This window comes from Cheilinus undulatus, linkage group 3, assembly GCF_018320785.1.
Source record: "Cheilinus undulatus linkage group 3, ASM1832078v1, whole genome shotgun sequence".
Lineage (NCBI taxonomy): Eukaryota > Metazoa > Chordata > Actinopteri > Labriformes > Labridae > Cheilinus > Cheilinus undulatus.
This window is the reverse complement of record NC_054867.1, coordinates 49386427-49408612: the sequence shown is the minus strand read 5'-3', so window position 1 is coordinate 49408612 and position 22186 is coordinate 49386427. Positions and strand designations below refer to the sequence as shown.

General features: G+C 39.4%; 1 protein-coding gene across 2 annotated transcripts in view; it reads left to right on the top strand.

The window, feature by feature from the left end:
* The first annotated feature begins 7935 nt into the window (after positions 1-7935).
* draxina (dorsal inhibitory axon guidance protein a) overlaps positions 7936-22186 on the top strand; it is a 58554-nt gene continuing 44303 nt past the window's right edge. The window contains exon 1 of one of the 2 annotated variants that reach the window (XM_041783391.1): positions 7936-8069. The gene's annotated coding sequence lies outside the window, so the exon portion shown is untranslated. Of the gene's footprint in view, positions 8070-10180; positions 10346-22186 lie in introns of those variants that run through there. The other variant, XM_041783390.1, reaches the window with a different exon arrangement.

Below are 22186 nucleotides of genomic sequence, written 5' to 3'. Positions count from 1 at the left end.
CTACTTTTCCTCTCTTTCGTCACTTTGCCTGCCAAAACGCACACTCTCTCACTGCATACATCAGTTCTGCAAGACACCCTCGTGGATTTAGTGACATCGACGTATGACTGAGTAATATGTGCCCTGGTTTTGAGATTTTACATATTTGCTTCCTTGCAGCATCAGTCCTCTCAGGGACACTCTAAGATGATGGACCAAGAGGACCCTAGTTTGGAAGGGCAGGACACTCACACTGATGAAAAGGCTCATTTTAAATCATTTCACCCTTCCTTCTTGGATGTTTTGCAGGTGACCAGAATACTCAGGTGTGCCTTATGGGCTGCAGTATATGGTTCAACCTATATTGATAGAAATGCTTCCTTTTGAATGCAGCCTGCACAATTTGAAGTGTGCATTATGAAACCCTATTTCCCAAAAAATGTGTGATATTATATACAGTAATATAGTTAAAAAGTAAGTGTAGTGGCAATGAAAGACTGGAAATGTTGTGAAATACTTGAGAAACACCTGGTGGAACATCTCTCAGCCAACTATGTGAGTGACTAAGCTTAGTAACATGATGTGTATATCTGACGTGAAGTGTGTGGAGGGGTTCTACTCTCTAAAAAGGGGTTTAGATTGGAAGTTTCACCATAAGGCAAGGGAAGAGAAGAGCCTGGAGCTTTGTGTACCAACAGGCCTAAAAATATAGCTAATATAATGACAGTATTCAGACCCCCTTCACTTTGTTCAATTTGGTCATGTTACAGTCTGATGCTACAGTAAAACGAAAAAACATTTTTATTCTGATTAATGTAGACCCAGTACACGATCATGACATGGTGAAAACAGAATTTTACAAATGTTTTCCAAATAATTAAAAAAAACCAAACAAACAAAAAAAAAAATCTGAAATATCACATTGGCATAAGTATTCAGACCCTTTACAAAAAGCTTGAGAATTTGCTCAAATGTCTCCCATTTCTCTGGATCTTTGCTGAGATGTTTCTCTACCTTAATTGTAGTCCACCTGTGGGAAATGAAAATGATTGGACAAGATTTGGAAAGGTGCACACCTCTCTATAGAAGACTTCACAGCTGACGATGCATATCAGTTTTATAGGAACACTTGGAGCCACTAAAATCTATTTTTTAAGGTACTAAATTAAAAAAAATCAATAAAATGAAAAAGTAAATAGAAAAGATGGTAGAAAATGGTATAATGAATAGAAATACATGTAATAAAAACTAATTAAAAGGATTTGTTAAAAGAAAAACAAGATTAAATTAGAAAATAAGAAAACTCTTAGAAATTAAGAAGTTAATGAATAAAATGCATTTTTAGTCAAATAATTAATAATCAAATAAAAAAGTATTTAAAATAAATGAAAAATAAATTAAATGAATTACAATGAATACAAATAAAATAAAAAATAATCAAAATATTTGAATAAACAATCAAAATGTAAACAAACTGAAAATAAGTGACACCGTTTGTTAGACAAAATAAAAAACTAAATTAAAAAACATGTTCTAGTAGTGAAAGATTATAAGAGAAATGTTATTGTCATGCTCTCATGGCAGATTTTTTCCTTTTTTCATAGACTTCATAGATGATTTATTGGTATTTGACATAAACTTAGGGGCCACATTGAGTGAGGCGGAGGGTCGCATGTGGCCCCCAGGCCACAAGTTGCCCACCACTGCTCTGAGTCATGGTTTTAGACCACAGTGATGTGGCTGTGCAGCACTCATTTACACAACAAATAAAAGTCAGCATCGTCCCTGTGACTTCATTTGAGTCAGACATTCTGGTAAGAATTGATTCCCATTGTCAGTATGCAAAATAAATGTATTTTAAATATGATTAAACTACAATCAAGTGCAAGTAACCACGAAAATTCAGTGTTTTGTCATGATTTTAAGAACTGATTGCCCCAAATCTTCATTATTAATGATCAAATGTATTGAAAGGAACCATAGCTTTTAAACTTTAACTTCAAAACTTCAATTGTATGTGTGGCTTACAAAACAGAGAGAGCATCATCTTAATTGCTCAGTCATGGGAAACAGTTTGGTACCAGAATGGGTTCTTGTAATCTAGACAGTGAAGGAGTTTTTGGGAGGAGATGACCAAAAAATGAGTCCTTGAATATTCTTTTTATTATAATTTTATGGAACAGGTATTAAATTCAGTGTCATTAAATTTTTACTAGTATCATATCGAACATTGTAGTTCTTGTGTCATGGTAACCCTGGTCAAATGTGACTGCATGGTGCAACATAAAATAAAATAACCTGCATTGTTGCGTTCTAGGCCGTCTGTTGCAGTGTTTGCTGCACACATTCATAAGCAAGCAGAATGCATGTTCAGTTTTTCATGCACGTATTTGACCAAACACAAAGTTCCAGCTCCATCTGACTTGTTCCAGCAGCTGCAGAGCGGTAAACTATTCGCTGCGTGGCTTTTCACTGTGTAACTTTCTAATTACAGGCCCGACTCAGAACTCAGCGATAGCAGCGGCCCTGAGAAAACAGAGCTGCATTGACTGCCACTGTTTGCACAACACTAATTACCAGAGTTACTGTAAACAGCCATTTCAAAAGACATTTTTCTCTAGCTTTGAATTCAACACACTGCAGCTGAACCTTTGTAGATTCAAAGCAACAATAACAGTAATTTGATTGGCAACGTGACCTTAGACATACAATACGCCGCTTTGTGTGTTTAGACACAGGTAAGTACAGCACGTTTATCTTATGTCTCCTAAGTCATTTGTTTGATTTTTCTATCACAGATCACTCTGTTTTAGTGATAAAATATTTGTCAGTGATTTACTTGACTTATTGTTGGAGACGGGTGGAGTTTACTGTGCTGGGACAATCAAACAATCAGAGCCATAAAAACCTAAACTGGTCTGTTTCTAAGTGCTCACTTTTAGCGATAATCTTCGTCCTTTCAGTCAGACATATCTGCTGTTATTTAGATTAAATACTAGAAATCAAGAGATTCCTATCATGGTCCTATCATGGAAATGGTTTGGGTTTAAAGTTTCAGACAAGGAGCAGAAAGAAGTTTTATGTAGAGAGCTGAAAACGTTGCAAAAAGGCTCAAGCACACCACCGGCTCAAAGCAAATGACAAAAAATGGGAGCAAAATCTAATCCATTTCTTTACATTAATGCAGTGGTTCACAAACATTTTCTGTTGGGCCTCCCTTTGGCAGGTGAAAATATTTTCAGACCCCTCACCATACATATCAACATGTAAAAACACGTAAATGTATGACAAACACACTGCCATTTACAATTTTTGACAACAAATTCCAGTCTAATGAACAGTACTCTGGCCCTCCCCTCTGGCCAAGAGGCTGTCAGTCTAATGAACAGTACTCTGGCCCTGCCCTCAGCAAAGAGGCTGTCAGTCTAATGAACAGTACTCTGGCCCTCCCCTCAGCAAAGAGGCTGTCAGTCTAATGAACAGTACTCTGGCCCTCCCCTCAGCAAAGAGGCTGTCAATCTAATGAACAGTACTCTGCCCCTCCCCTCCGGCAAGAGGCTGTCAGTCTAATGCAGTGGTTCTCTACTTTGGGGTCGGGACCCCCTTGGGGTCGTGAGACACTGAGAGTCGGTCGCCAGATGCCTTTAAAAACTAAGAATATTTTTTAATTTCACTGTTGCCACTTCACACCAATTTTACCAAATTTTAATCCTTTTTCATCACTTTTCTACACCAAATTTGCCAATTTTTAATCATTTTTGCCACTTAAAACCCATTTTGTCCATTTTAAACCCTTTCCACCACTTTTTTTCTGCCTGGTTTTGCCACTTCTTAACCAATTCTTGCCACTTTCTGCCTATTGATGCCTTTGTTGACCCATTATTGCCACTATTAACCACTTTTTACACCCCCTTTTGCCCATTTTTACCACAGCTAAACCATTTTTGCCAGTTTATATCAATTTTTCACCCCATTTCCACCATTTTTTTGCATTTTAAAGCAATTTCAGCCACTTTTTAATCCCCCTTTACCACTTTTTTCGCCTGTTGTTGCCACTTTAAACAATTTTTTGATATTTTTTTTGCCACCCTCATCTAATTTTTGCCACTTTTAACCCATTTATGTTCTTTAAATATCCAATTTCACCACCCTTTCCACCATTCTTTATCATTTTTTTCAATTTTTAACCCAGTTTAATTAGGTTTTTAAACAGAAGTTTTAATTTTTAAGAAGACCATTTACTGCACAAATGAAAAAATAAAGTTACTTGTTTCTTTGGTAAGAGTGGTTATTATACAGGTCAAATATAATATATGGTTTTCACACTAAACCCCAGAACAAGAAGACAGAATAATGCATGTTTATACAGACTTATGTGTTATAGTCACACTCACTGGACTCTATCTCATCTGTTTATAACTGCACGGTGTGTGTTATACTCATTTAGAAAAAAATGCACTATAAGCATCAATAAATCTGCACATCTGTACAGTTTCTCCTTTTGCACCTTTGTGCATACTTTTCTTATATATTTTATAGCTCTATATTGCTTCTATATATATATATTTTTTTTTTATTTATTTATTTATTTTTTACCTAAAACAATCTACTTAGGTCTAAGCCCTTAATATTTTATATTTTTATTTTATTTTTGATAGCCTCTTCATACAAACAAACATCAAGACAAATGTCCTGTATGTAAAAATGTGCTTGGCACAAAAACTTCATTCTGATAATGGGAAAATAGGCAGTACTATGTTGAGATAACATAAATAAGTTGAGATCTTGAAAAAATCAGAAACCACTAATAATGGAAAAACTGATCCCTCAGGGCTTCTGTAGGTGACAACCCTAAAATATTTAGATTTTTTCCTCTCTGTGCTCAGAGTTATAAGTTTCTAAATTGGTGTAGCTGCTCCACAGTGTTTTTTTCTGTGTATCCCTTAGCAGGAGTCACTGATCAGTTTTAATAGAGGAGCTGCAGAGCCCGAACCTGTGACAATATGTCTGTTAAATAATGAGAAAGAGTTTTGATTCTGTCAGCGACTCCATCACCAGATCTGAGAGAGGCTTTCTTACTCTCACAGGAGGCACGCAGGAGCTGCAGGGGTCCCACTCAAATGCCATCTTGTTCTTCACAGAGCCGTTGACATCTTGCTCAAATTTTTCCAGATGCGAGCGTGAAGAGAAACATGGAAATCTCAACTTGACATCAAAGCCAGAATAGACTTTCAGTGTGTCTTTTTTGCAGCAGGAAAACTCGCTCTAAGATCAGTGTGCAAACTAGCACTATAAGAGGCTCTCTATCCAATTAACATGAGGCATACAAAAGAAAAAAAGCTCTATTTGTATGTAATAAATTCAAATAATCCCACACTTTATGCACACAACACTGGAGCCTTTACATTGTAAAATGTTTGAGCACCCAATTCACATTCCTAAAGGCGTTTAATCCTGTTATCGTCCTTCGGCAGCCTCAGTCCCTCTCCTACAGCTGCACTTCACTTAGTGGCTTGTCAGCATTGTTTGCATGTGAACCAAATGAGTATAAAGCTCATTCACTGGTTTCAATAACACTAAAAAGCTATTTTCTTATAGGCGGACACACAAAAAAGAGACCAGAAGAGAGACTAAAACCATAAATGTCAACCAACTCCCTCAAGTGATTTCCACACAATCGTTCAGCAAATATAAAGTGATCTGCCGACACGCAGCATGCTTATAGTGATTGTGAATTAGTCTTTCTGGTTCTCTGCATTCAATTGACTTTGTAGGATCAAGAAAGAACAGGCCATGAAAAATGCAGCCACTGCAGAAGATATTCTACAGACTGAACTCACTGCTCCATGTTTCTGCAGGTTTGACTGGAGGAAATGACTCCTGAAAAGTCTGGTTTGTGCTGAAGCCATCATTTATCCTGCTAACAATGAAACAAGGAAACTTCTGTTCCTCTCTGACAGTGAGATAATGACACCAAGTTAAGTCCAACCTACTTAAATCTGCATGGACAAAAGTATGTGGACACCATGCTTTGCACCCACCTGTAATTGGAGGGCATATTTTTAGTAGAATTACATAAACAGCTTTTCTAAGAAAGCTTCTACAAGCTCTGAAACCTGGATTTCATTGTTCCAGTCAGAAGAGCTGTGTTGAGATCAGATACAAATATTGTGATTTCCCAGAACTATAAGAAAAAGCTTTTTTGGGCAGAGACTTCAGGAGAATGCATGATAAAATGTCATGAGCTGCAACACCTGAAGAACACACAGAAACCCTCCTCCCTTCAAACAGATAGAAGACCACACAGACTGTAGATTAATATAGACAGCACTTTATTTGTCTTCTGTTGTACTAAAGCAAAGTCAGGAGTGATGCTGATGTTGCAAAGGTGGTGAAACCAAGACATGAAGAAAAAGCTGGCTCAAAAGTTCTTCAATAACCAAAACTCCTGTCCACCTTCTTACAGTCTTGCTTTACATCAGTGTGAATGCCTGGCTCTAGAGTCACATGTGGCTCTTGTGTGATGTGTTTTGGTCACTTTTCACTAATTTTTTGCTTCATATTTGCTGCTCGTTCACCATTTGGCCACTTTTATTGCTACTTTTGCTCATTAAAGCTGCCACATATGTCTGGGTTTTTGCTATTTGCTATTTTTCCCCTTTATTAACACTTTTTGCCCATTTTAGTCACTTTTCACTCAATTTTTGCTACATATTTGCTGTTTTTTGACCATTTTGCCGCCTTTTTGCTGCTTTTTGTCCATTTTAGTCACTTTTTACTCATTTTGGGTCCATATTTGCTGCTTGTTGACCATTTTGCCACTTCTTTTTGTTACTTTGTTCCCATTTTTGCCACCTATATCCTAGTTTTGCTATTTGCAATTTTTTCCCACTTTTTTCTCACTTTTTGCTCATTTAAATGCCTTTTGCCCAATTTTACCACCTTTTTGCCAATTCTGCCAATTTTAATCACTTTTCACAAATTTTTTGCTTTATATTTGCTGCTTGTTGATCATTTTGCCACTTTATGTCTACTTTTGCCCACTAAAGCTGGCACATATGTCCTGGTTTTTGCTATTTGCTATTTTTTCCCCTTTATTGCCACTTTTCATCCATTTAAGCTGCCTTTTGCCCATTTTAGTCAATTCTCACTCAATTTTTTGCTGCATATTTGCTGTTATTTTGTCCATTTAGCCCCCTTTTTGCTGCTTTTTGCCCATTTTAGTCACTTGTTACTCATTTTGGCTTCATATTTACTGCTTGTTGACCATTTTGCCACTTCTTTTTGTTTCTTTGTCCCATTTTTTGCCACCTATATCCTGGTTTTTGCTATTTGCAATTTTTTCCCCTTTATTGCCACTTTTCACCCATTTTAGCAGCCTTTTGTCCTGTTTTTTGCCACCTTTTTGCAGAACCATGCCTGTTTTTGATGCAGTGCCTCCTGAGGGCCTGAAGACCACTGGCATCCACTACTGACCTTTGGCTTCATCCTTTGCATACAGAGATTCCTCCAGATTCTTGTTTGTGTTTTATTGATAATAAAATATGAGGTTAAGAGCTATACAATAATTGTATTCTGTTTTTATTTACATTTTACACAGTGTCCCAACTTTTTTGGAGCAAGGGTTGTAATTTATAGGAGGGCTTTATAACCAGCACTGCAGCCGTTCAGCAGGGGGAGCTCTCACCAGTGTGGCTTCACTCTCAGACTGCTGCTGCTCCGTCCATCTTTATTTAAGAAACTAATAAAGGGATTCCTCCCTAGAGAATGACAGTCTGTGTCACAAACTCATCCTGATCCAAGCAGCAATACATCGACAGAATACCAAATCCAGCATTGCATGCTGGGACAAGCCTTTCTGATACAACCGTCCACTCAACTGTGACGGTGACGCGCATTCGTGTGCGTGCACAGGGAGCCGGTGGTGCCTCTCCTCCTCATAAGAAGCAGAGAGTCCTGATGCTCGGCACATCCTGAGGAGAGTAGAGAGGAGCTGCTGCTGCTGTTTCCATCCTGTCTGCTTCAGGACTGAGCTGCTGTTCAAACCGTAAACAACAACAAAGGAAAACAACAACAACAAATACACGCAGGTAAGGAAATACAGCTTTTTATTATGTTGTTCCCATTGTGAATGCCCAGGGTTGTATGGAGGCGTTTTGCCGGAGCGAAAGCCCTCCAGCATCATTTGTTTGAAATCTCTGAAGGGTTTCGTGTTGGCTCTAAGATGCTCACTTTGGTTTTCCGTGACTTTAATGTGTTTTTGACATTTTGCATTCCTTGTTGTACCTTATTTGATCGTGAAATATTGTCCACAGTCCGCGTTAGTGCAGCAACCACTGACTTCAGTCCTTATCAGACCATCTGAGCGGTGGAACATCAGATCGCCGTGATATCCACCTGCGCGTAAAGACGCAACAATTACGCTTGCCTAAAACCTGAATAACTCAGTAAATATGGGGGATTCTTCCAGTTTGACTCTTGAAAACTTAGTTTTGATCGCAGAGAGAGGTTTTCTATGAACTCAGACGCGTCATGAGTGTGCCAACAGAGAATCAGATTTGGTTTAAAGGCAGGAAATAACACGTTGAGGTGAAAATCAGTTTAACGACTGTGATGGTGCTGTTTCCTGCCGTCATGCTTTAAAATCAGATCACAAAGGAGTTTACTGGATGAATGGTGAGGAGAATCAGAAATGATTGCTGCGATTATCTCGTCCTGACAGCTCATTGTTGCTCTGCACACCAAAGACAGTGTGGAGCAGTGTGTGAGTGATGGGAAGAGAGAGATAAAGGAGGAAAGGAGATAGGGAGGAGACGGATCAAAGTTGGGAATCTCAGTGTGAAGAAGGGGAAACATGCTGCACATGAGGCCACATTTGTGGACTCACATTAATGAGTTAATTTTAATTAATTGGAGTCAATCAGCAGGGAGGCATCAGCAGTGATCAGGAGGGGTGTGGAGACACACAGAGCTGACCTCGGGCCAAAACAAAACTCTGATTCACTGGTAAATTATTATAATGACGATCAAACGATAACCCTCAGACACAGTGGCATCGAAGTGTAAATGAATTCAGGAAATTTCCCCCAAAATGTGCCCATTTTATAAAAACTCAGCAATGATTTAAACACCCAGTCAGTTCATCATTAGCTGAGTGAATATTTTAAAGCTTCTGCTGTTTTACTTTGGAGAGCCTTCTCGAATCCAGCTTGCCACACAAGTCTTTCTATTTCTGCACGTTTTACTGTGAAGTCCAGTTAATAAGATGCACAGGGACTGGTGCATTCATGGAAAAAGATGGGTAACTTCTAAGGCTGTGCAATTAATCAAAAACTTTTGGTTAAATTGCAATATGGCCCACAGCAATTTTTAAATCATAGAAGATGCAGTATTTCCTAAACCTGATATGTGTGTCTAAGTACCAGTTTAATGCTGTTCTTTGCAGCAGATTTGCTCTGCTTTTCACATTTTGCAATTTATTTTAATAGTCTGAAAAAAAATCACACTTTCCTTCTTTCTGCAGGTGTTTTTCTTAATCAAAATGAGAACAACACAGAATTTATTCTCCTGTCCAATAACTTATATTAAATATGCAACATGAATTAATGTCAAAATAATTGCAATTTAATCTTTAAAACCGTTCAGCCCTTGCAGCTTCTGTGCTGCAGAGATGTCGCTCTCCATCTTTGTCACTTAAGTTGAACTTTTAGGTCCTGAGTCCTGTCGGACTGTCTGTCTTCATGCCTATCAGCAACCATCCGGATGCTTTGGTTATCTTTACTGATGTTAAAGTCAAAGAAACCCAAGCCTGGGGCTGAACGGTGCAGCAGTGCTGTTTCCTTTCAGGAAGACTTCCCCATAGAACATGCAAGGCCTTTCTGTGTGGAGTTTACACATGCATGTGTTGGTTCTCTCCAGGTACTGCAGCTTCCTCCCACAAACTAGACATGCTTGTAAGGCCTTGTCCACACGGAGACGAAAATGTTATATTTCCGTTTTGTTTTGAACAAGTTTTCTGTAAACACAGGATCGTTTCAGGAAATGTCAGCATGAACACAGAACCACTGAAAATGACTGGAAACGCTGTAGTATACATGCCAAACCTGTACGTGGCGCTGTATTGCTGCCACAGAAAAGTACCAAAAGAAAGAAGAAGAGCATAGAAAACTGATTCAATTTTTCTTCTAATTGCCCTCCTGGTTGTTCTCCACATTGGATTTAAGAACATCTGGTGTATGTTGTTCACAGTGGTGGTAAAGGAGCATCAGATTTTGCTGTAAAAGCCTTAATAAGCTCAATAGCTTCTGCAGCAGACCACACCCCTGTAATCCGCCATCCTTGTTTTGGTTCAATATGCACATGCCGGGTAAGTGGCCTAAGCTATGTGTGACGTAATCATTTCAAGAAAGATGCGGTTGGCTGTCCACATGGAGACGAAACAGTAAGCTTTTACGGCCTCCCAAAACGCCATTTCCGTGTGGATGAGACACCGATACGACAAAAAACTTTTGTGTTTACTCCTGAATTCATCTCCATGTGGACAGGGCCTAAGTTTGACTGCTCACTCTAAATCAGTGATTTCAAAACATTTTTTGCCCAAGGCACACCTAAAATGGAGCAACAGTCTCAAGGCACACCTTCTCTATTTTCATGCAAAATTTCTCGTTTGTTTGCCTTTATCGTCTTTTTTTAATGCATAGACGAGCAATAATGCATGGTTGTTCAAATTCACCACACACACCTAGACATTCCTGACCTTCACAATTTGGAAACAACTGGAGTACACAAACACACTCTGAAATGTATGATTTTGCAGCATACATTTCAACTATATCTGCATGATGCACAGTTGCTGATTAAATCAATCCACTGCTGCAAATCTGACACTTTTTGCACTGGTTACCAGGCATTTTTACACCAAATTATCCTAAATATGTTTATATGAAAAAAAAAGAAATACCAAAAACATCACATAAAAATATCAGCTTTCTAAGAGGTTGACCGATATTTTGATACTTTAGTATCAAAAAGTCATAAGCGTAACAATGGTTACATTAATCAGCGATAGGATCAAATAATAGCAGTGCAAGCAGATGTTAAAGTATAGTAAATATGTTGCTTTACAAAGTATTCATGCATGGTCGGACAAATTTCTAGACTTTCATTAAGGCACACCAGTGTGTCTCACCACACCATTTGAGGAACTCTGCTCTAAATGGTCCATAGGTGTGAGAGTGACTGTTTGCTTGTCTCTGTAATGTGTGGATATATTCAGTTAGCAGAAGTGCAGACTAAACTGTTGATTGTTGATATTTTAGGGGTTTAAAATGAAAAAAAAAAAAAGCTTTGCGTAGGAGGGCAGTGTGTCCAGTAAACAATTCCAAGAAAACACCCTCACATTTTCTAACTTGCAAGAAATAATTGCTGTTTTTGGTATCAGACCTTCATTAGGCAGCAGATTGTGTGCCGGATGAAGGTTTGATACCCAAATGTTACAATTTAATGATATATTTGCAAGTTCGACAGTGTGCAGGAGATTTCTTGTAACTTTAGGGATTGGTCATGTTGGTTTAGTTAAGATCCACCTGTTCTCTGGTACTTGAACTTATGCCTGCATGTCTGTACGAGGACATCAAGGATTAGGCAATGCAGACAACATTATGGGGAAGTAAATAGTCCAGTGTTACATCTTCTAGTCATCCCTGGATGTTAGATTTCAGACGATGACAGAGGGCTCTGCTGATCTCCGACATTATTGTGGGAAAATGCAGCTAGTTTGAATGCTTTCGCCTGAGGCAGTTTTAGTGATTTGGAGGCCCCAGGCAAAGACCAATATATATGAGGCCCTTCCCCACTTTAGCTTAAAGCAATTATAGCAAGTGAACAAAGTATTGGAAAGCATCTCTTGTCATTAGAAAACAATAGAACTATAGGACATACTCCAATCTGATATAAATACCAGAGTACTCATTCATAACTGTGAGATCATAACTCAAACCAGAGGCAGAGTCCTAAACCCAGATATTTCTGGGGCAGCACAAGACATGCTACCCCAGAAATATTTGGCTTTAAAATTGCATATGACTGCCTGATTTGCTAGTTGAGTACAAACTAAGTTTTAAAAAGCCAAAAGAAGGCTGTTCCTGCCTTTCCCATGCCTACAACAAAACCTGAGACGGGGAGGAGCAGCAAAAAGACAAAAGTGGAGCAGTATATGACAATAGAATGACATTATGTAGCATAAAGGAGAAGCTGGGGTGCAGGAGGATTGCACAAAGCAGCTTGCAGAGGGAGCAGCAAAGTGTAGCCAGGCTAGAGCAGTTTAAATATGGCAGCATCAGTGCAAGTAGCCAATAGCATGCTCAGGGCGAGTGAAAAGCATCAAGCAAGAGCAGAACACGTTCCTGGCTTTCTTGTGCCTACCAGGAAACCCTGAGACAGTGAAGAGCAGCAGAAAACCAAGAACAGAGCAGTCAATGACAACAGATCAACATTGTTTAGGTCAATTGCAGCATAAAGGAGGAGCTGGGGTGGAGGAGGGTTGCAAAAAGCAGCTTGCAGAGGGAGCGGCAAAGTGTAGCCAGGCTAGACCAGTTTAAATATGGCCTGAGTGTGATTAGCCAATAGCGTATTGAGGGCAAATCAGCTGGCTGTCAGCTGATGAGGGCTTGCATGAGATCAGCTGATCTTGATTATATGGCAGCCCTCTTTAGTTTTTGAAAACGAGTCTACATAATTGACACTTGAATGTTTGCATGATGTGTGCAGCATACAAACTCACCTGCAAACAAATGTATTTAACTGATATTTTGAAGTACATTTCAGATTAAAGATGTAAACACATCTTGTGTGATTTGAAAACTGCAGTAGGCCACATTGCAGTTTAATCTAAATTTTGATTATTTTCCCAGCGTTCCTGCTAACAGCTCTATTTGTAGTAGGGCTGTCAGTATTTATCTACTGTCCTATTCGAATTTCATGTATTATTTTTTTTTACAGATTTCGAATTTTATTCGAATATGTATGCACATTTCTATTAATATGTATGTTAAGCGCTCAGTTGCTTTAATCACCGTGTAGTTACACATTTGTCCACTAGAGGACCCTCAAATATTACATTACAGATTGCAATGAAGAAATAATGAGCTAAAAGCAAAAGTAGTTCGTGTTAATAACAAACGTGTTAGAAATTAAATGTCAAACAAAAATAAATTAAACTACGCTGCTTATGGCGGTGGTGACATCATGTTTATAATGAACAAAACATTTAAAAAAATATTGGTACTATCTTGTTCCTACATGTTTTTACCTAAAAACACGAGACGACCCACGTCTTCTGAATCAAGAACAGAGCGTTTATGTTCACTATCGTCCCAAGAGAAAACCTTCTCCGCCCTGATGGAGGTGCCTGTGATACACAGGTAACGGCGTGCCAGCTGGGACGGGAGAGGATACCTGGACCGGAACATTTTCCTCCACGACACTGGTTACTGCCGGTGGGCATCGTGGTTTTACTCTCGTACTACCAGCATCTCTTGATGTTGCTAAGCCTCATTTGCCAAATCACCGCCAGCGTGTGCACCACCTTGGCGATAAACATCCCCAATGGCAGCCATTGCGGTGCCTCTGTGTTTTGGTGTGGAAACTTTATTGTTCATCATGTCATGTGTCACGTGATGAAAACATTTGGTTCCTACACCTACATATGGGTGAAGTAGAGGCCAAAGAGAGAGGGGGGAGACTCGACAACAATTATAAACAGCAAAAATATTTTAAAAATGCTCAAATAGTAACTTCAACTATTAATGAGTTTTTAAATATTCGAATTATATTCGAACCCTGCAATTTGTTCAAACAGCCTTAATTTGTAGTGCTGCTTCTGCACTGGGTGGGTTCACAAACACAGGGTTGACACTTATTTTACATTATCTAAATGTTCATGTACTTGTGCATTATTAGAAAAATGTTCAGAATCCCTTCTACAGGTATCAATCAAACTCTAATCGTTACCAGTTTCTTTTAATTTTGTGTTGAAGCCTGTAAAACTCCATCCGCTCTTATTCAACATCTCCTCTCCTTGCCAAGTGAGGCTGCATCTGTTTGATGAGGACGTCTCTTTCGGCGTTGGCAGGCGGTCAGAGTGGCTTCCTTCCACCAAAGTTGGGGACCAGAGGAGGGAGAAACTTTGGGTTCATATAATGCGTTTACATGCTTCACTTGATCGCCTCTAAACAGAAGCGTTCCCCTCCCGCTGACCGGTCAAACTGTTCCCAGGCAGAGATAACAGGCCCAGGTGTCCGGAGTTTTGTTGCTGCTTTCGTAAGCCAGAGTGTTGTTTGCGGTTTTGTTCTTCAGCTGGTGTCCTTATCTGCCACCGAACCAGAGATGCCACGACACTTTGTTCTAATTAAGATGAAAAATCGGCTTCCTGCTTTGATTCCCCTCCCTCTCTCTCTCTTTGAATTACATCTTATTTCTCCTCTCTCTCTTCCTCCCCCTCCTCGCCCTCTTTGTCTCTCTCATTCTCGCCCCTCTCTGTGGGACGCCTCTTGCTGCTGCTTCTGGTGCTGTTTGTGTCTCACAGCGTTTTTTTGGAGCTCGTCTCAGTGTGGGTGTCTGGAGGAGGTTTCCCCGCTGTGAGTGTTCATGCACTGATTGAGGGAAATTCTCCCGAGTATGTGTGCAGGCCTCTTTGCTCTCAGGATGTCGCTGATGTCTCCATGCATCAGTGACAATGTTCTGGTGTCACCACACATCTGCTGTACCTGCGACCAAATTACCTCTGACTCAGTCGTCGTCTCACTGCTCTCTGCTGCGGCTCACTAGCTGACAGATGGACCTTCCTTATGGCCCTCCTCTTTTTTTATCACCCAGTGTGGCTTCCAGGAGCCTTTTTTCCATCCACCACACACCTAAAGCTCAGTCAATGTGTGAATATTTTCTTAGACAAAGCACTTTTATATTGCTGGAATTGGCCCTTGAGGAAATGAAGTTTTATGGTGCTAACTGCGGCTCAGCAGACGTGTTTATTACGCAGAGATGTTAACGGTGAGCCCTAATTTGGGCGCTTGTTATTGAGCAGATATTTATGATAATTTGCGGGCAAGAAGAAGACCTAATTTACTTCAGCTAGAGAGATAAAAGTGAGTGTTTATGTACCAAAACATTCAGATTTATGACTCTAAGACAGAGAGAAATGGCTTTATTTGGAGGAGATAAAGCCGTTCAGCTTTATTGGACAGGTTTGTGCTCACATTCAGGATCTATGACTTCATTTTAGCTGCTCTCAGTGCACACATTAGGGTTGTCACTGTACCGTTATTTTAAACTTTAACTTGACACTGGTAAAAGTCAATATCACTGCTGCTTCAGCACCACAGCCATAAAAATAAAAGTCCTAGTGTAGTGGTTGTGTTCTCTCTCTGTGTGGCATAAACCTTCACCTAAGGCATCAGCTGGTCTTTATTCTGATGACAGCAGAAGCATGTTAGGTCTCTGTCAGCTACTCCTGTAGTAAAAACTCCAGACATGCTAGAACATAGCAGTGTTTCCCATTAATAACCCCGACCAGGGGTGTTAAACTCAGTCACAGCAGGGGCCAGATTCTGAATTCAGGTCTAACATGAGCCTACCAGGGTCAGCATTTAACCGTGGACTGTCAACCTCATTTTCTCCAGGAATAAAACTGAAGATTTTTTTTTCATAACAACTTCAGACTTGCTCAAAACTACCAAACATTCAATAATTTTCAAGGTGTCCAGAGGGTACAAAATTCAATGAGAGAGTATAAATGACATTTAAGAGTAAAACATGTTGGATTTCAAAAATTTAACTAGAAAGAAAAGTTTCTGTAAAAATTCATGCCACAAGCTGTAAAACTGACAAAATGATCACAATTTTGAAAAAAAAGTTGAGAAAAATGGCCAAAAATGCCCGAGGAGGGCATAAGGGTTAAAAAAGCCAAGAGGATAAGTTTAAAGGCTCAGAGTCTGAGATAAAAAGTCAAACTTGTGAGTTCAAATGGTCGAAACACAAAATAAAAAGTCAAATAATGTTTTTCAAGGTAAATATATGAAAAGTAAAAAGTAAAAATCATGCCTTTTAATGGTCAAAATGTGAGATAAAAAGTTAAAATTGGGAGATGTAAAGTTTAAACATTAGATTCAAGTTAAAAGAATGAGATCTAAAGTCAAAATATAAGGTAAAAGTTAAAATATTCCATTTGAAAGGTCAAAACATGTGAAAAAAGTCAAAAATATGAATCAATAAAGTCAAAATATGAGATAAAAATTGAAATTTTCAGTTTTTAAGGTCAAAATATGTGATAAAAAGTCAAAAATATGAATCAATAAAGTCAAAATAATAGATAAAAAGTCAAAATCAGGAGATATAAAGGTTGAAACATGAGATTCAAGTTAAAAGAATGAGATTTAAAGTCAAAATATCAGATAAAGAGTCAAAATCATGAGTTTTAAAAGTCAAAATCTGAGATAAAAGTTGAAATATTCAGTTTTAAAGTGTGATAAAAAAGTCAAACAATGAGTTTTAAAAGTCAAACTATTAGGCAAATGTAAAATAATGTGTTTAGTCAAAATATGTGATAAAAAGTCAAAATAATGAGTTTTAAACCTGCCAGGAGGAATCTGAGCAGAAAAACTAGAGCTCTTACAGACTTCCTTTCCTCAAACAAGCCACTTCAGAGTGTTAAATGAGTTGCATTGTACAGGTAGAAAGATTTTGACACCTCCTCTCAGATTCATGCTGTTACACTTGTTTGCACTTCTGCACATTCTGCAGGAGCTTCATTTCCTCAATTTTCTACTCCAGCAAAAAGAGAGATTGTGCTTTTCTTGAATTACAACAAGATTTTAAGAGGTGATGCAGAAGTTAATTCGACACTGATGCTTCTAAATACAACACAATCTTTCTCCAAAGTCACTACTTCAGTTTGTTCATCTTCAAAAAGACAAAAATACACCAGTTTGGTTAAGTTGTTTAAGAGCCTGTGTATGCTGTAGCTGTTTTATTTGACCTATTATCTATCTTTGTACTGGAAGCACCCATTTTCAGTTCAAACTATTGAAGCCTAGTGTTAGTTCATGCAGGACATGTAGTAGTAGCTGTGATCAGCTTATTTCCTCCCAGCTTCCACAGCCAATCACAGCTCTTTCTCTCAACACAGCCGTCCATTTAAATATGATGTACTTCTCACTAATCTTTGCTTTCATTAATGCTGAAGTTTAACCTCCTCCACCCAAGCCTCCTCCTCTATCGCATAAGGCTTGTTGCACCCTCATATTCAGATTCATGCTACTGTGGATTAATTGCTTTTGAAGTAATTCTAATGTAAAAAATATGCATTTTCATAAATGTATCTGTCTGTTTTGGGGTTTCTAACCATGCACTCCCTGGAAATGCTGCTTGCTGCTCGACTAACCCAGGGAGCATCTTTGAGCAGAGCCTTCTCTGCCAACTTAAACTGTATATCCATTTTGCAATAAAAAAACCTGACTGAAATGCAGTTCACTGTTTGAAGCACTCAGTGTCTTTCAGTTTAGAGTATTCTAACTTTTGGAAATACTGTTAATTCATCTTACAGAGAAGATGCAGTGGCCAGACTCCATGTCTGTCAAAAAAATTCACCTTTCAAAGCTCCAGTCTACAACAATTTTACCAGACATGAAAATGATTTGGACCAATCAATCAGTGTCATTTAAAGACCCCATAAAGTGAAAATAGATCTGTGTTTAGGTCTGTTGTATGACAGGTCACTGTTCTGAATCCCCAGGTCAAATTTCAGTCAAATAAAACATCTCTAAGTTTATAAAATTAAGCTTCAAAATCATTAAAAAATGAGACAGTGGGCGTGTCTGTTAAATGACCTGAAGCCACGCCCCCTCAGGAGGAATATGATCCTCTCAAATTGAAAAAAAATGTTACAATCTGAATTGAGGAAAGCTCTCATACCATTAGCCTGCCTCTTGACCTCTTCTTGACCTTAGAAGAAGAAACAATGTTCGTTTTCTGGCTCAAATCTCAGTTATGATACTTTCAATGATCCATAGACCACTGTGGCTGACAGATTTGGCACATTTACCTCCCAATGAACAAAAGAACAGCATTTAACTGACTGTTAACTTTCAATAAAGGCAGTGACATCAGCTAACAACAGACTGTACTGAGATGAACTGCTCTGTGGTTTTATATTGTAGAGTTAGAGGGACGGGGTCATTCCCCACTGTGGGCTCATGACATCATGAGCCCACATATTGGCCCCGCCCACATGAAACTAAGCCAGGAAAGAAGCGAAAAACTTTCTAAGGGTCTCAATCCAAAATTCAGTAACATGATCTCAGTGTTTTCACATGTTTACAGCAACCATATTCCAACATATCTAGGGATTTAAGACAAAAACTTTAAATTTCATTTTACAGGGTCTTTAAGGAAAATGAGGCGGCAGCTACAGGCGGGGTTTAGTTTTAGTGGAAGCAGATAGCAATGGCTGCCACAGGTGTAGCAATTAGCTTGGATGCAGCTATAGTATAGAGGCAGTCTTATCAGACTTGGACCACATTTCTCTATGAAATAAAACACAGAGGGCAGCACTTTCATGACAGAAAGGATGTTTTCACTCTTCTTCTGATCTTTAGTGGCATGAGTTTGAGATCATCACAGGTGGGGTTAAGTTGTACTGTATGCTGGTTTACAATGGCTGCTACTGCTGCATTGATTAGCTCGGATGTGTAGTCCTTTTAGGCATGTTTGGGCTAAAAACTGAGGCTGAAATAAGGTGTAGATATGGCGATTTAGGCCCTGTCCACATGGAGACAATAACGATATATTCCCATTTCGTTTTGAAAAAGTTTTCCGTAAAGACGGGATCATTTCAGTAAATATCCGCGTAAGCATGAAACCACTGGAAATGACTGAAAACGCTGTAGTGCATATGCCAAGCCTGTACGTGGCACTGTGTTGCTGCCACGGAAATGCACCAAAAGAGAAGAAGAACGTCACAGTAAACCGACACAAACTTTCTTCTAGTTGCCCTTCTGGTTGTTCTCCGCGTTGGATTTAAGAACATATGGTGTGTGCGTTTTGCAGTGGTGGTAAAGGAGTCTCAGATTTTTCTGTAAAAGACATAACAAGCTCAGTAGCTTCTGCAGCACAAACACAACCGTGTAGTCCGCTGTTATTGTTTTGGCCGGACCCACGCAGGAGCTATACTGTGTGTGACGTAATTGTTTCAAGAAAGATGAGGGTAGCTGTCCACACAGAGACGAAATGGTACTCGTTTATGGATTTATGTACTCTGGGACCCGTTTTCAAAAAGTATTGTTTACAGTCATCCAAAACACCGTTTCCATGTGGATGAAATGCTGATGCGACGAAAAACTTTTGCGTATACACCTGAATTTGTCTCCGTATGGATGGGCCTAAGCTGCCTGAGAGCACCAAAGAGGATTAAGACAACCCTGGTCATGCTCTGGATGCCCTTGCATCAGGGAGAACAGGAAAAAATCTGTTGGAAAAACAAAAAGAAACAAAATCCAAACCTTTAAGGTGGAGTGGCAGGTAAGCATGGCCTAGGGTCTTGGTTCCAAACCTGAGGACCAGGACCACTTGGGGGGACGCCAGAGATTTCAGGGGGCCTGAGGCTCTGTCTGTGCTGAGGTTGTTAAAATTAGATTTGCACATATTAACAGAAATCATGGTATAACATGAAAAATTCATACAATGGTTGGGGGTTAAAAAATTTTTTCAGGTTACTTTGGTTGGATTTACACACACACACACACACACACACAAAAATAAAATTTAAGTTAATTTTGGCCACAAGGTATCTCTGTTTTTTTTCGTGTCAGTCCTGGGGGTTGGCCTCAAGGGCCCATAAAACACCAGTAGTCTCCGGGCGTAAAACCAAGGGTGAAAAGGCCCAGACAAAAGTGACACTGGTGAGCTTGGCCTTCGCTCCTGAGTGACACACGTGTGTTTACGTCTCCAGCCTCTGGTTGTGGCATATTGGGCCTCCTTAGTGCCCTACATGCCTAAAACTCATGCACATGTCTGTAGCTGTAGAAAAGCAACAGTTTAATCAGACTCAACCACATTTCCTTATTAAAACAAGAGGTCAGAGCCACACTGAAAGCTTCTCATGGCAGAGAAGAGGTTTTTGCACATCTCCAGATAGACCATGACTCTCAGCTGAACATTTATGCTCAGTGGAACATACGGATTCAGATGGATCTTACTCTGCACTCGTTTAGTCTGTATTTATGCACATTTAACTTCACAAAGTTGAAGAAACATATTGACCTTTTTATTATTCACAGTAAACAGTACTTTACAAACAGTGATAGATTTACAAGGGAAAGAGAAGCAGGGGGATTTCTTAAGAGAACATATGAAGATAGCGGTTAGGAGATCTGTCCATGCAACGCTTCATCTGATGAAATGAGCACAAACCAAGGCTCCTCTCAGCTTTTAAACTATTTGACTGTTCTTTGGAGCCTTTAATCTCAGCAGGAGGCTGAGACTCCTGAAGGTGTCCTCTGTCTGACGTGACAGCTCAGCTCTGACAGCCTGTTCGGGGAGTCTTTGTGCCCAGGATCCTTCTGGCCCCGCTGGTTGCTGTGAGAGATAAAACAACAGGAGCAGATGGCTCCTGGAGGTTTGGTGTCACAGCAGGTGAAGCTGAAGGATGCACACATGCAGCAGTTTGATACCGGGGTCGCCTCCTGCTCTGTTTTCCTCTCCCCCCCTCTCTGTCACAGATCAGGGCCCCCCTCCTCCGTCAGTACAGTTTTATACCACCAGCAGCGGCTCGCTTTAGGGACGCAGCGATTGATCACCGAGTGGAGAGAGGTCTCTGATCTCATCACGGTTTAATAATCCAGCCCTCCAATCCTGACCCCCCCCCCGCAATTTCTACAAGATTACCTTTCACTTCACACTCATCTCTCAGCGCTCTGATTCATGCCTCCCTGGTGGCTCTTTCTCACTGTACTCTGTCATTATAAAAGCTTCAACATGCACATTAATTGTGTTTCTGTCAAAATATTCAACACGGTTACTCAAATTAAGCTCTCCTGCTTTCCTGCTCTGGCTTACTGAGGAGAAATCAAATGATTTTAAGATTTTACGAGTATTTCACAAGTGCAGACTCAACATTTCAGCCTCTGGATCAGATGTTTTCTGATCTTTAGTTTGACTAAAATTTTCAGATTTGAAGCTTAATTCAGGAGTAGTCATGACCCTTTCAGGAACTTTTATCATGCTGCATGCTGAGGATAGCCAGGGTGGGAAATGTTATATGTTTGGGTTATTCGTATCTATGCAGGCTAGTCTTAAGAATGCAGTATCTCAAAAAACTATGGCAGGTTTCCTTCAAACTTTGCAGAGGAGTCCACTCGGATTTAAGGATGAATTGATTCAGTTTTTGACACTCTAGGTCTAAGTGAAGGTCATTGGGCCTCATATTCAACCCCACCTTTTAAAGCCATTTAAATGTTGTCCTGATTGAAGGATGCACTAATTAGATTTTTAAGGTCAAAGGTCAAGGTCATGGGCCTCATGTGGATCCCTTGCTTGTGAAGAACACTTTAAGGGATTGTCTTCAAACTTTGCATAGATGTTCTCTCTCGCTCAAGAATGAACTGAAGGATTTTTTGAAGGTCAAAGGTAAAGGTCATTTGCCACATTTGCTTAAAACCCTTTAACACCTAGCATGTAGCTGCCAAAGCCCTGTTGAAGCACACTTTGCATTACCACAGTTACACAACAGTTTGTTATCAGAAAGATTCAAACAGTTTCTGAAATCTGAGAAATTCTGCTTCACAGCCATCATGTGGTTATTATCGTGATGTCACTTTTTCTTCCTAAAAATCTAGCATAAAGTTCCCCCCTTTTTGTATTTATCTTTTTAACTGTTAAAACACTCTAAACATGCAGTGGAATGTAAATTGCTTCATGAAATGTTTTGCCAAAATCCTGAAATTCTGCAGTTGAGCAAAAATTGGGATGGCTGTTTAAGTTTGATGTGTTTAAGCTTGCTAACTTTGTCTCAAAAGCCTGGAAAAGAAGACAAGATACTTTAATTAATTAATTAATTAATTTTTAGTTTGTCTCCATCTTCCTTTCTGTTCTATAATGATGAGAGAACTACCATGCACTCTGATCCTGGTTTTGTTTGAATTCTTGGTGTCATGTA